The following is a 15,732-nucleotide window of genomic DNA, read 5'->3' on the forward strand; positions in this document are numbered from 1 at the left end:
GTTGGGGATGAATGCTTTAGAAGATGGAAAGAACCCAAGTCCCTGAATCACTCTGTCACTCAACAGAACAACCCAAACAGGAACATCCACAGAGGACTTTTTTTTTTTTAAGATTTTATTTATTTATTTGACAGAGAGAGACACAGTGAGAGAGGGACCACAAGCAGGGGGAGTGGGAGAGGGAGAAGCAGGCTCCCCGCTGAGCAGGGAGCCTGATGTGGGGCTCGATCCCAGGACCCTGGGATCATGACCTGAGCCGAAGGCAGACGCTTAACAACTGAGCCACCCAGGCGCCCCAAGAACATTCACAATGGTCTTTACATGAGCAAGGAATAAACTTCTACTGCATTAAGCCACTAAGATTTGGGGGTTCTTTCTTTCCCTCTTTCTTTCTTCCTTTTTTTTTTTTAAGATTTTATTTACTTATTTATTTGAGAGAGAAACGGAGAGAGCTTGAGTGGAGGGAGAGAGAGAGGGACAAGCAGATTCCCTGCTGAGCGTGGAGCCAGACGCAGGGCTCGATCCCAGGACCCTGAGATCAGGGAGCCCCACGATTTGGGGATGGCTTCATAACAGCTATGACGGTACACTGACGGATCCAGTTGTAAATGAGACTGTGTCCTAGTTATTCTGTTCTTCCAGATCTATCCGCCACCCTTCACTGCCTTGTCCTGTGCTCCAGCAAGATGTCTATAGTCTATAACTACTCATGCTCCCTTGTCCTCCTACTTCCAGTTGGGTTTAGCCAATGAGAGAAACTAGCAAGCGGTTTCGGGTATTTATTCCTTGAGCTCCCTCCCCATGGTTGACAGGGGCTGTGGTTCCTCCACATAAGGCCACAGGGCTGACTGGATTCAGATTTCTCTCTCTCCGCCCTTTGGCCCTCAGCCCAAGGTGGTAGCAGCTTCCTGCTGTTGCTAGTTGCTGAGGGCCTCACCCTACCACAGCAGTGTAAATCATTCCTTAGTCAAGCTCCCTTCAGCCATTTGAGGAAGTCATGTATCTTGGCCGGTGAAGTTGACATTGACTGACACATAGCATTGTTGAAGGAAGTTTAAATATTAATCAAAGTTTCCCTTTGATTATCATCTACATTTTTTTAAATCTACATTTTTTTAAAATGCTGAGCATTTGAATGCTGAGCTGCTGAGCAAGCCCTGGGATCACGACCTGAGCCGAAGGAAGACGTTTAACTGACTGAGCCACCCAGGCGCCCCTATCATCTACAGTTTTACAACTGAAGGTACTGAGGCAGAGAGATGTTCAATAACTTGTCCAAGGATACACAGCAGGTAAGGGGCAGGAGCAGAGTCAGGTTCTAGAGTTCATCCTTAAAATTTTTTTTATTATTATTTTATTTTCGAGAGTTCATCTTCTGACCAGTATGCCATACTGCCTCGTGAAGGCATCCAGACGATTCAGAAGACAACTGAGAAGCGATCTGCAGCCTTTCAAGTCTGTGTTCCCTTTGCCCTGGTCCACCTGTGTCAAGGTCAAAGTCAGGGTCAAGCTGAAGCCAGTCGGGCAGCATCCTCGACTTCCGTCCTGGCTTCACTGTTCCAGACGTGGCTTTGCTCCTTCCTGACTTTCTTTCTGTCTCTCACCAGGACTCTCCTGGACACCAGGCAGCAGGGCAGCTGGAGGGCTTCCTAGCTGGCAGAGGTGGCACCAGCCCCTCTGGATCCTTCCACAAGGCTCTGAGGTTCACCTCCCGCATATAAGAGTGAGACAGACCAACACCGGAGGCCCACCATTGTCCTGAGCATTGCAGGGTGATAAAATTCCTTCCTTCCTTTCTCCAGCAGACGGTTTTTGAATATCAACTACGAGCCAGCCCTTGTGCTAGGGCTGAGCAAAGAGCCCAGCTAGGGCTGAGAGTTTTGCTCACACAATGGTGAGCAAAACAAGGGGTGCTGCCTTCAGGGAACGTGGGAAACAGGCAGCAGCAGGCGCACACACGCACGCACACATGAATGCACGAGTATGAGAAAGTACTGGGTGCTACAGAGACACCAAAAGAGGAACTTGACCTGGTCTGGAACAAGCCTCTTTGAGGAAGTGACATTTAACCAGAGGCTGAAGGTAAAAGCCAGACAACAGAAGCATGGGAGTGTGGAGGAGGAGTCTTTGAGGTAGAGGGAAAGGCTTGTGAGCCTTGGAACAGCCTTCCCAGCTCCTTGAGATCCTAGCTCAGTCTGTTGAGGACCTTACCCCTTGGAGGGTCTAATTTCGTGCACCCAGAGCTTAAGTCTTATTCTCAAGCAAATAACACCACTTCCTTTTCCTGTGGGATCATGGCAAGTATGTGTTGGAGGAGGTAGGTGACCAAGAGGATGTGATCTTTGGTTGACCTTTAGGCTGAACTGGAGCAATTAGAGGTTCCTTCTCCTCTCCCCTGGCCCTGGAATGTATGCTCTGCCCACTGCCCCCACAGCAAGAGCCATTCCGAAGACCATCTGGACAGTGCATGTGACCAAACCCAGTTAAGGTCCCTGTGGTATAAACTTGAAGAGCTTGGCAAGGAGATGTGGAGAGCTGCTTGCCTGCAGTGGCCGGACTTCTGCAAGTTCCGTCACTTATTAGAACTGCCACCTGCCCATTTGGAATGGTCCGCTTTTTCTTCCGTCTCTCCTCGTCTCTCATGTTTGGGGGCCAGTTTGGGAACGAACGTCAGAGTGTTTTGTCCCTACCCCTTCTGTCCCCTGAACACCAGAAGTTCTTTTTCTTCCGACATCCATTTATTGAGCATGAGCAAGGGCTGGATTTGGGGAGGGGGGCGGGTTGTGCCTGCGGGTGAGAAAACAGTCCCACTGCTCAAGGCAATCATTCACTCAGCCAGTCAACGACTAGTTCCTACTCTGGGCAGCCATGTGTGGAGCTCTGGGAGTAACAAAATGAATAGGAGACGATCTTCTTCCTCTGGAGCTAAGAAGTGGCTATCAAGCACCAGCGCTTTGGGAAGGTGTCAGAAATCATCTGACTTCCTTCTTCGCTGAGCACTCCTCCTCTTGGCCAAGAGCACTGTTTTCTTGGATCAGGATGCCAAGCTGCCTGAATCAGTCTTTCAAAGAACACATTTAGAAGGCTCACTTATGGCACCAGGATCTACTGGATGCATGTGAGTTCGTTGTGGGCCACTCCAAGCTTCTCTGCCAGGGGACAAGTAGAAAAGAACCTGATTATCAAAGATAAAGAGTTTGACCCTTGGCCAAGTGACACCAGTGCCTAGGTGTTTGTCTTGGACACTGGGAGTGGATGGAATGACCAAGCGCAGCGGTGATTAAATTACTTAACAACTTGCCTGTTTGTTAAGGTGGCAGACAGCTATGGGTCCACAGCCAGGGAGAAGTGGTTTTCACGTCCTGGTGGTAAACTCTAACCAGCCACGATGACAAAGCCTGAGGGAGTTTGGCTCAGGGAGAGGCCACCTCTGGATCGACTCCAGGCAGCATCTGGAGTGGGATATGCACAGGCCTAGCCACCCATCCGAGCTCCGAGTAGTCTTCAGTGGCCATTTCTTTTCTACCCCGCTGCTTGGCTCTGGGTCCACACCCAGGGACCACAGCCCGCCTCCGCCATGGAGAGCTTGGTGTTAGAGCTCCTGGCTGGTCAGGCTAAAAACCAGCAAACACGACCTCGCTTAGCTAACTTTCCCTTCCTCCTAGTCACCCTCAGCGTGGGCTGAGACTCCCAACCACAGAGGATTCATCCTGGACAGGAAATCACAGGTCACAATGCTTCCGTGAGGCAGAAGTTATGGTTGAATGAACCCAGTCCCCACTTCTGAGTCCCGAGAAAAGTCCTCCTGTTTAGGCAGAGCTGGTGAAGCAGGGGGTACAGGGGAGCCAGCCCGGACCCACCTTTACGGACCCAATTCCTGGGAGCAGGTCCTAGCTTTGTCACTGGCCACAAAAGTTTGAACAAATCATGAAATCTTTCTTGGGCTGGGTTTTCACATCTGAAAGGTAGCTCACGGCATTATCACAAGGGTTGAATTAAGGAGGATAATGTATGTGACAGCCTTTTGTAATCAATGAGGTCTCTGTACTACTCACACATGGTAAGTACAAGGCTTTACTGACTAGTCTTGTCCAGGAAAGCAGAAAGCAGAACATCCCTTTTCCAGCTCTTTCTTAGAAAGCAGTCATCTGTAATTGCTACCTTAGAACTCCCCTCCAGCAAGGTTTTCTCTTTTCTGCTGGCTGCGGAGAAGCTGGGAGTCGAACTTGGGACTCACCTTCACCAAGATTGTAGATCCTTCTAGCATTTCCTTCTACTGTTTCTGGACGTTACCTGGTTTGATTGGACTATCATTTTGTTTTAATTTTTTTATTTGCACTGCCTTCTCTTGTATGCATCTGTCTTAAAACCTTGCAGGGTATAATTAAGTACATACTATATCAAAATAGAAACACCAGTCATTTGGCAAGCATTTGCATGCTTGTTCTGTTTTTAAAAACAATGTAAGCTAGGTCATGGTAAAAACAATACTGTCCCACTGGAGCCAAACCACAGAAAGCTGCCCAGCACTGCGCCTGGCTTGTGAAAAGTGTCCTGCCATATATTCATCTGAACTGCACTGGACTCTGCCAGGCACAGAGGCACTGGGTGGCCACACAGGTATGTTAGAGGGATTCAACCCATTCCAGCTTCCCACCCCGGTCTTTTGCCGGAACAGGCCCCGTGGAGTGTGGGGTGGGGGATAGAGGCGGGGCAAAGGCCAAACTTGGCGAATGGATGTGTGAGCTGTCTGCGGGCGGCGTGGCTCGGGGTTCGCCTGCACCCAGCTTCCACGGGAGGAAGAGGGAGGGGCTGCGGTGGTCGGAAGAGGGAGGGGCTGCGGTGGTCGGGAGGCTAGGTGACCGCATGGATTGTGTCGCTCTTTAAGGGGGAGACAGAAGTCCCTTTGCCAGCCGAGGAGGAGCAGAGGTCCCAGATAGAGGCTGCGAGATGGCGAGAGAAGGGCGGGGGTCGGACTGCAGCCTGGAGTGGGGAGCACTCCGGGCTCCCGGCGCGGAGCGAACACCGGCCCCGGCAGCCTCGCGAGGAAGGCGGTGCGCGCGATGCCGTGACCGCGCTCCTGTCCCGCCTCTCCCAACCCCTGGGCGCTCGGACGTTCGGCTCACGCGCTCGATCCACGCGGTCCCCGGCAGAGAGGGCCGCTCTGTCAACCCAGACCACCGACGCGGCGGAGGCTGGCCCGCTCGGACAAAAAATGCTCCACTCGCCGGGGACTGCCCAGTTCCCCCTCCCCCCCAACCCCCGCCGACGCGGTTCCCAGCCCAGCCCCTCCACCTCCTGGCTGATCACCCCACTTTGCCTCAGTTTCCCCGTCCTAAAAGTGGGGCTAATAACTGTATTCTCCTCTTAGGGCCGTTGTGACAAATAAATGGCACAACGCAAATAAAGCGTGTAGCTCCCAGCAGGTACCTAGGAAGTGTCACCAGCGGCAGCTGTGGGCTTTCTCCATACCTTCCCCAGTTCCCCAGGGCGTGGGCCCGTGGCAGGTCTGTTCGTGAGGGGCTCGGGGGTCCCCAAACAACGACACCGACGCTGGGGCGGACCGGCACCTGGATGGGCACACGGCGGGAGCCGGCGGTGGGCGGGGGTTGGTGGCGACGTGGGCGGGGACAGACCCGAACTCTCCCGCTTCCTCCACCTGCCCGGCTCCCAGGAATTTGCCTGGGGCAGTCGGCCGCGAAGCCGTCCCGCACGACCTTGCGGCCCGCACGGGGCGGCGGGATTCGGGGTGACTTGGTGCAGGTGAGTGTCGGGGGAGCAGAGGAAAGTGGGCGGGGAGCCCTGGCGGGCGGGCGAGCCCCGGGGCCGCCGCGGTCTCCGGACTGAGCCCTACCTGCCCCCCTCCACGTAGGTGAGGACGGCGGGAAGGGGACGGGAAGCCGTGGCGAGCCCCTGCTCTTTCTCGAACGCAGCGCCCCCAGGGAACCCTGCTTTTCCAGTCGGAAAACTGGACGTGGAGGTTGCCTCTGGTCCCGGGGAAGGTGTCGCTCGGATGTCCTGAGCGTGGGATTCGGCCCGCGGGGCGCGGCTTGGGACCCGGGGGCTCTGAGCCGACGGGAAGCCGAAGGCGCTCAGAAAACAACTCGGAGAGTTTGGAAAGTCGGGGTCAGGCGCCCAGGCGCGCAGCCTCCAGGCAGAGTGACCGTCCGTTCAGTCGCCGGGGCGCTGAGGAGCCCCGGGACTAGCGAAATCATCACCGCGGGGGAAGTAGACGTGGAAGTCCACTTTAATTTTTATAGCCCACAAAAAAGGATCAAAATACATTCTGTGTCCTTTTACCCCCGAAGTTTGTTTTCTTTGTATTTTTCTTTTTTTTTTAAGATTTTATTTATTTATTTGAGTGAGAGAGAGAGAGAGAATGAGAGATAGAGAGCACGAGAGGGAAGAGGATCAGAGGGAGAAGCAGACTTTATATTTAAAAAAATATATATTCTCTTATTACTTCTTTAGTGGCTGTAAGGTTCTAGTGCTGCTCTCAATGTTCCAGCCACTGGCGATGTGTGCCTACTCTTGTTTTTTCTTGATCCTGCCAATGAGTTTATTTTATTAGTTTTTAAAAATAAACAGTTTTTGGCTTTGATGATTCTTTATAGCGTATATTTCCTCTTTTATTTATTTATTTATTTTAAACATTTTATTTATTTATTTGATAGAGAGAGACACAGCGAGAGCAGGAACACAAGCAGGGGGAGTGGGAGAGGGAGAAGCAGGCTTCCCGCCGAGCAGGGAGCCCAATGCGGGGCTCAATCCCAGGGCCCCGGGATCATGACCTGAGCCGAAGGCAGACGCTTAACTGACTGAGCCACCCAGGTGCCCCCATGTTGATATTTTTTAATGTAACGAGTTTAGGAGTCCCTTGTTGGGTGCAGGGCACTGTGACACAGGTATTGGGAAACAAAGGTAATCAGGCACCTCTGTACCTCCCAAACTCCTCTGTCCAGACCGGCGGTTTTTAGCCTCTCTTGCACCCATGGGTCCCCTTGAGAACCCCACAAAGACTGTGGAACTAGGAACATGTGCTTGTGGGATACACCCAAACTTCACAAATGATTTTAGCGAGTACTCCAAGCTTGGGAGCCGATCATTAATCCGTGGACCGAGGCTCAGATCATTTGCTCTCCTGGAAGTGCAATGGACAACTGGAAAAATTAGAGCTCATCCAGCTGAAAGGTCCTGTAGTGAGGAATATAGTCATCGCTTAGAGAACTCCTCACTTCTCCTGGAGGAGAAAGCACCCTCCCAGCCGTGTGGTGAGCATACTCCGTTATTGACAGAGAGGTGAGCTGCGGAGAGAGATGGTATGACTCAGCTGGAAGCCAAAAGAACTCTGACCAAAATCCAGCTCTATGACTTGTACTGTTTTGCCAAACAGAGTGGGTGAGTAATATGAAACGCCATGAGCAAGGTTTAAAAGTGATCCTAGCATCCATCGTCCAGTGATGAAAAGTTCTGATCAGTGACCAGAATTACCTTTGTATATGGACATTTTCAAATTTTAGAAAGTCTTTCTCCTTTTTCTCTCTCTCTCTCTGCATCTCTCCCTCCTTCTCTCCCCTCTCTTTCTCACCTAGACCATATTTGTTTATATGATGAGCCCCCCTTATTAAATGATGTGTTCCTCGAGGAAAGGGGACCACAATTGGTTTATTTCCATTTCCTCGCTGCCTAGCCAAGGGCCGGGCGCAGTTGGCACTGATGGTTGAATGAGTGCAAGTTCATTCTATGAAGAAAGAGATTAGAGACAGAACCTTTGATTAAATGTGTTGTTCCTCGGCTCAGGTTCTGCCTTCAGAGATTCTCTCTGGGACGTGAAAAGTGTACTGCCCCACCTCAACCAGTAAGGTCCACTGTTCCACACAGCCCACCCTCTCAGCCAAAGGGGCTCCAGTGTGCCATCTTGAGCCTGGTAGGGTTCTCTGTTGTGGGCTACCCACGTGCATGGCCTCTTCCTGACATTCATGTTAGCCTTGGCCGACATTTCTGATCCACCATGGCTGACCCTGGTGGGCAGGTGGTGGAACTGGACTTACAATGAAGAAGCTAAGGGAGGGCATAACGGTCGTGTTAAAATGCCAGTTTTATGACGTCTTAATGCATTTTTAAGGAAATGGTTGACAAAACAGAGGGTTAAGATCAGCAGGTCACTAGGGGATTTTATGGAAGATGTTGCAATAGTATATTTCTTTCCAACTGTTGCTTTTTTAGCTGCTTCCCTGAGGTTTTGATATGTGGTATTTTTGTTTTCGTTTGTGTCACACCATTGTCTAACTTCTGTTGTCGGTTCTCCTCTGACCCGTGGTTACTTAGAAGTGTATTTCTGAATTTCCTTATTTTATTTTATCTTTTTTAAAGATTTTATTTACTTATTTGAGAGAGAGAGAGAGAAAGAGAGAAACAGCATGAGAGGGGAGAGGGTCAGAGGGAGAAGCAGACTCCCTGCTGAGCCGGGAGCCTGATGTGGGACTCCATCCCAGGATTCCGGGATCATGACCTGAGCCGAAGGCAGTCGCTTAACCAACTGAGCCACCCAGGCGCCCAATTTCTGAATTTCCAAAATAGGGATATTCTAGTTACACGTTTTTGTTGCTTGCTGACAGCTTAATTGCATGGGGGCCAGAAAATATATTCTATATTATTTAAATTCTTTGACGTTTTGGACCCTTCATTTCTGACCCAGCATCTGTAATGTTCTGTGTATGTTTGAAAGGAATGTGTACTCTGCAGTCATTACAGCCAATGTTATGTATGTTTTTTATATCAAGTTTGCTGATTGTCTGGTTCACATAACCTAAATGGTTGCTAATTTCTTGTTTGTTTACTCTGTTAGTCAGGGACAGTAGCATGTTAAAATCTCTCACCATGATTGTGGATTTGTCTGTTTCTCCTTGTGATCCTTTCAGTATTTTGTTTTATATATTTTGAGACAATGTTATTAGAAAAAAGAATTTCTTCTTGTGAACTGAATATTTTACAACTTTGAGGTATCTGTGGTTTGGCTTTTTTGTCTTTAAAATCTACCTCATTGGGGCGCCTGCGTGGCTCAGTCTGTTGAGCATCTGCCTTCGGCTCAGGTCGTGATCCCAGGGTCCTGGAATCGAGTCCCCCATCTGGCTCCTTGCTCAGCAGAGAGCCTGCTTCTCCCTCTGCCTCAGCACCTCCCCCTGCTCATGCTCTCTCTCTGTATCTCTCTGTCTCAAATGAATAAATTAAAAAAAATCTTAAAAAAATTAAAAAGCAATAAATTTTTCACTTTAAAAAGTTTATCTTAGTGGGGCGCCTGGGTGGCTCAGTTGTTAAGCGTCTGCCTTCGGCTCAGGTCATGATCCCGGGGTCCTGGGATGGAGCCCCGCATCATCGGGCTCCCTGCTCCGCAGAGGAGCCTGCTTCCCCTCCTCCCCCTGCTCAGGCTATCTCTCACCCACTTTCTCTCTGTCAAATAAATAAAATCTTTTTAAAAAAATAAAGTCTACCTCATTTGATATTAATATAGAGATATCAACTTTATCTTGGTTACTTGGTGTATTTATCTTCCTTTTTTATTCTCAACATCTCTATATCCGTGTGTTTTAGATGTTTTAGATCCTTGCAACACCGCATATAATTGGGCTTCTTTTTTCCATCCAGTCTATCTTTGTATTTTAACTGGAACATTTAACTCATTTACATTGGTTTAAATCTAGCATTTCATTGAGTGCTTTCTCTTTGTTCTACCTGATCAAATATTCTTCTTTCTTATCTTGTACTTTTTTGTACTGATTATTTTTTATCATTCCATTTTCCTGTCTATGAGCTTGAAAGTTATTCACTATTCATGCTATTTCCATGGTATTTACACTATAGATCATAACATTATTCTTGACCTATCAAAGTCTAAAATTACGTGATATTTTTAATTCTCTTCCTGGGCAACACGAAAACTTTACAACACTTTTAGTCTATTTACTGCCTTTCCTGACTTATTTTACTTTTTTGTTGTTGTTTTTCTATGATATACAAAACAGTGTTACTGCTTTATGTAGTCAACAGTTACCTAGATTTACCCACTTCCTTGCCATTTTGATTTCTCTTCATTCTTTCCTTCTGACCTTCCATCAGGGATAACATGCCTGCCGTAGCTCCTTTAAGCGTGAGTATGCTAGTGACAAATTCCCTCAAATTCTGTTCATCTGAAAATGTTATCTCACTTTCATTCTTTTGTTGTCGTTGTTGTTAAAGATTTTATTTATTTGACAGAGAGAGACACAGTGAGAGAGGGAACACAAGCAGGGGGAGTGGGAGAGGGAGAAGCAGGCTTCCCGTGGAGCAGGGAGCCCGACGTGGGGCTTGATCCCAGGACCCTGGGATCATGACCTGAGCTGAAGGCAGACGCTTAACGACTGAGTCACCCAGGCGCCCCTATATAATGTATCTTAACGAATACCTAACTTTTTCTTTTTTCTTTTTTGGTATTTCTAGGCTATACAGTTTGCGAGTTTTTCAAATTGTGGCATATCTCCAAAATATTTCCAATATATTTATTGAGAAAAATCTGCATATAAGTGGACCCACACAGTTCAAACCTGTGTTGTTCTATAACAATTCATAGTTATCAGGTATATAATTTGAATGGGTTTGTGATATTTGCAACCCCAAATTCCTAACTATAGGACGCAAAAGCAGTGTATTTATACCACATTTGCCTAAAAATCTCACCAGAACTTTTTGGTTGTTAACAAGTATAAAAGGCTATTTTAGGGGCGCCTGGGTGGCTCAGTCGTTAAGCGTCTGCCTTCGGCTCAGGTCATGATCCCGGGGTCCTGGGATTGAGCCCTGCATCAGGCTACCTGCTCGGCGGGAAGTCTGCTTCTCCCTCTCCCACTCCCCCTGCTTGTGTTCCCTCTCTCACTGTGTCTCTCTCTGTCTATTTGGCAGGGGGAGTGGGAGAGGGAGAAGCAGGCTTCCCGCCGAGCAGGGAGCCCAACACAGGACTGGATCCCAGCACCCCGGGATCATGACCTGAGCCAAAGGCGGATGCTTAACTGACTGAGCCACCCATGCATCCCAACACTGTGTAGATATTTTAAAAGTTGGATGCATACTTAAGCACTGGTTTTTCCCCTTGTAGGTGTTTCTAGGCTGTAAAGTGTTCTGGTTCACAAAGGGATTGGTGTGATAAACAGAAATTATGAGATTGCTTTCACAGGCAACAGGAAAATCCTGCCTAACCAGCTTCCATCGTCTGCTGAGACATGTGGACATCTGGATCATCCCTGCTAGGGTACAAGAGCCCCTCAGGGAAATGAGTGTCCCTGTCTTCTGACCCAGTACTCAGGCTGCTCCTGCAGTTTCTGCCTGGTCCCAGAGTTCTGTACCTGGAATATGAGAACTGCTTGGCGGGGTTAAGCAGCTTCACCCAACTTGAAGGGACAGGCTGCCACCAGCTGATACAGATGACTGGCTCCTGTCCTTATTTCTCACTGACTTTATAAATTGCATTTTGGCCTTTTCTTGAATGTTTCTTAAATACGGTCCAACCAGAATAGCAGGCTCATGTGATTATAATTTTAACCAGTCCCCACAGAAGGACACAAACAGCACAGTTTGAACAGTGTAGAATGCTTATACTTATCTGATAAAAACTCAGCTGCTTAATATTTTATTGGAAATCTCCTACCAAACAAATTCCTGTCCATGACTGCGTCCCAAACACTGTCGCTAGCTGGAACCAGGTTTCGTAAATCAGAACCCCAAATTTGAGGCAGGTCTGATCACACGGTCCAACGTGAGTAAGAGGAAGTAAAGGCTGAATTTCTGCATGTGTTTCTGTAACTTGATTAGTTTAAGTGCATCCGTCCTGTCTGAATGCCATTTTAGAAAATGCAGATGTTACAGAAATATATAACAAAGTAGTGAACATTCCATATAAACTTTTTATACATACGCACATATTTCTGGGCTTTGGTTTATTCCATTTACCTATTGGCTTATTCTGGAATCAGTATCATGCTTTTTAATAACTGTAGCTTTCTAATAACTTTATTCTTTAGTAAAAGTACAGCAACCATCCCTCTTATTTATATTTTCCTTGCTATTCTCGTGTTAGTTCCCATTAGAGTCATTTGAACAACAACAACAACAAAATCCTGTTGTAGATTCATTGGTGTGCTTATTATGTTGAATTTATAGATTAATAGAGAGTGAAGTTACATCTCTGAAATATGGAGTTATTCTAGTTAAGAATAAGGAATTTATCTCCATTTATTCATATTTCTCTAATATCCTGGTGGTTTTCTTAATTCTTTATTTGTTCATGGACAAAATTAATTCTTGATCAGTGCAAAAAGTTAAGAGAGAGTATAGGAATATGTTGATATAAGAACACATTGATTGAAAAATTCCTCACTGTAATCTGATTCTTAGCATTGACTATAATTAACAATTTGGTGTATGTCATTTCAGATATTTTTTTCTGAGACTACACACTTTAAATAGACATGTAGTGTTGTATCCAATCCAATAAGGTCTTAGTTTTTTAAAGGCTTTATACTATGTCTATTCAGTAATTTGCTTTTTAAAAAAATGCATTTCAATATTTATTTAGGTGTTTGAACTCTCACACTATGGTTTTGCAAGCCAGTGAACATTTGACAAATTATTTCTCCCAAAGAATTGTAACATACATTCCCAGACAACAGAAATATATAATAGAAATAATATCAACACATATAATTTTTTATAAACGGATTGTCAAGTAATAAAACAAAGACTATGATAATAAAACAAATTATCAAGTATTCAAAAAAGTAGGTTACACAGCTCAAAAGTCACATGCAAGTATCTCCTGCTTTTTGCAAGTTCATGTAACACCTCTTCACTTATACAAAAGACCTACATTAGTATTTGCTTTTGTTAACCAGACGAAATCCAAAGAGGAATTTTGCTTTTGCGAAAAAAGATGAAAAGGTGAAAAGCAAAAATAGCGCCCCTGGTCTGTTTTGCAAGCCCTCTGTATAGAGGCGGCGTGCACCCTGAGCAGACGCAGTGGCGCCACCAAGCACCTTTCCCAGGAACTACACTCAGCATCTCAAAATCAAGCCCCCAAACCTTTGCACTGTGTCTGCTAACAACTGCGTTATCTCAATTTATTTTGTGCATACTTAGCAAGACATTCCTGAGGTATCAGAAAAACTTAGGTGTGGTTAATCTGGGGGTCTGGGAACACTAAAAAATTTTCTTTTTTTAAACATTTTTTTAAAAGATTTTATTTATTTATTTGAGAGAGAGAGAATGAAAGAGAGAGAGCACGAGGGGGGGGAGGGTCGGAGGGAGAAGCAGACTCCCCGCTGAGCAGGGAGCCCGATGTGGGACTTGGTCCCGGGACTCCAGGATCATGACCGGAGTCGAAGGCAGTCGCCCAACCAACAGAGCGAGCCACCCAGGCGCCCTAAAAAATTTTCTATATAAATTCATGGTAATTGCTTCTTTGCTTTGCACCATTTTGCCTTAGGAAAGGTCTCATATGATCGCTCTAGTTTCAAAGAGTGGAGGAAACCTGTCATATTAGACTTCTCAGTTCATTGCTAGAAATTCACTTCCTTTTTTTTTTTTAAAAGAGAGGTTGGGAATAAAAGGAAAAAATTGCGCTTCAAACAAAAATAAAAGTGGTAAACAACTGATAGGTATATAAAAATTATGAGATGTTCAGAAATTTTATGATTAAAATTCGTTTTAGTTTCAATAACAAAGCATTACTGCCTTTTAAAAAATAGTTACTAAATTAAAGGATATATTCTACATGTTCTGCACAAGACAAAGACGACCTTTTCTTAAAAATATGAATAGCCATTTCATTCTTTTTCAGGTTTTCCCTGTTAAGCTGCATACCATATGCAAACATTCAATGAACTGTACGGCTTTTGTCCGAAGACTTTACGATTGTGCTTCCTTCCAAACGGAGGTTTTCTTTTTTTCTTTTTTAAGATTTTATTTATTTATTTGACAGAGAGGGAAAGTACAGGCAGGGGGAGTGGCAGGCAGAGGGAGAAGCAGGCTCCCCACTGAGCAAGGAGCCCAATGTGGGGCTCAATCTCAGGGTCCGGGGATCATGACCTGAGCCAAAGGCAGATGCTTAACGACTGAGCCGCCTAGGCACCCCTAAGATTTTATTATTTATTTGAGAGAAAGAGAGAGTGAGCACAAGCAGGGGGAGCGGCAGAAGGAGAGGGAGAAGCAGGCTCCTTGATGAGCAGGGAGCCGGATGTGGGACTCGATCCCAGGACCCTAGGACCATGACCTGAGCTGAAGGCAGATGCTTAACTGTCTGAGCCACCCAGGCACCCCAAAAGATTTTATTTTTAAGTAATGTCTACACTCGATGTGGGGCTTGAACTCACAACCCAAAGATCAGGAGTCGTATGCTCTACCAACTGAGCCAGCCAGGCGCCCCTAAATATATCTTTTTGATGAAATGTACCCATAAAACACTCCTGCTATACATTGAAGTACAGTGGTCATTGTCTCAAGAGAAAACAGTTGTGCAATTTGAGCTGCGAGATGAACTAGCTGTTTTTTTGTTTGTTTTTAATGGAGAGCTTTTTAACTTAAAAGTACGACTCATCAGCCATGGTATTTGGTAGATGTCTTCTCAAAAAATGGACCAAGTGATCCTGTTACCGCCCTCAGCAAAACAACTGGCAGTATTTGTTGCCAATTATAAGATTCAAGCTTTCAAAAAAATTAGAACTTTGTACAACTTCTGTCCCCTTCAATGAACTTGACAGCTTCTTAGTTTGTAGAGACTTCTCTGATGAGGGTGGTGTTGATATTAATGAATATGGGCTTTTGATGTTGCATAATGAGATGCGTTAACATTTGGAAGACTGGCATAACTCAGGGCACCAATATTTTCCATATGACCTGTGCAATGACCTCTTTGGGGGTCTTCAGTAATTTTTAAAATTGTAAAGTAGAGACACCTGGGTGGCTCAGTCGGTTGAGTGTCTGACTCCTGATTTCAGCTCAGGTTGTGATCTCAAGGCCGGGAGATGGAGCCTCTCGTCGGACTCTGCACTTAGCGTGGCATCTGCTTGGGATTCTCGCTCTCTCTCTCTGCCTTTCCCCCCACTCGTGCTCTGTCTCCCAATAAAATAAATAAAACCTTTAAAAATAAAATAAAATTGTAAAGTGGCCCTGAGACCAAAAATATTGAGAACCGCCGAGTAAGGCAATCATCATTAGTGGCAGCTAAGAGCTATTCTTCGCCCTGCCTCTTCAAGGGGGGGGCACAGGCCGTCATCACTTAGGAAGCAGTTTTCTCAGAAAGTCAAGCCTGAATCTGATCGAGCCTCTTGATTTAACTACAAATTTATAGAAAATACTGGGGACAAAGGCACATGACTCCAGGGGGCTGAAACCAGTGAAATTCAGATGTGGAAAACCCAAACTGTGTAGGATAGACAACATGATTTCTTCAATAAGTAAGTTGCAAGAAAAATAAAAGAGGCAGGGGAACCTATGTATTAAAAGGAACTTAGGAGGGTGCCTGGGTGGCTCAGTCGTTAAGCATCTGCCTTCGGCTCAGGTCATGATCCCAGGGTCCTGGGATCGAGCCCCGCAACGGGCTCCCTGCTCAGCGGGAAGGCTGTTTCTCCTTCTCCCACTCCCCCTGCTTGTGTTCCCTCTCTTGCTGTGTCTCTGTCAAATAAATAAATAAAATCTTTAAAAAAAAAAAAG

The sequence above is a fragment of the Eumetopias jubatus genome, unplaced genomic scaffold, assembly GCF_037043125.1.
Source record: "Eumetopias jubatus isolate StellerSeaLion01/CBP00866 unplaced genomic scaffold, mEumJub1_p1.0 scaffold_10, whole genome shotgun sequence".
NCBI classification, from domain to species: Eukaryota; Metazoa; Chordata; class Mammalia; order Carnivora; family Otariidae; genus Eumetopias; species Eumetopias jubatus.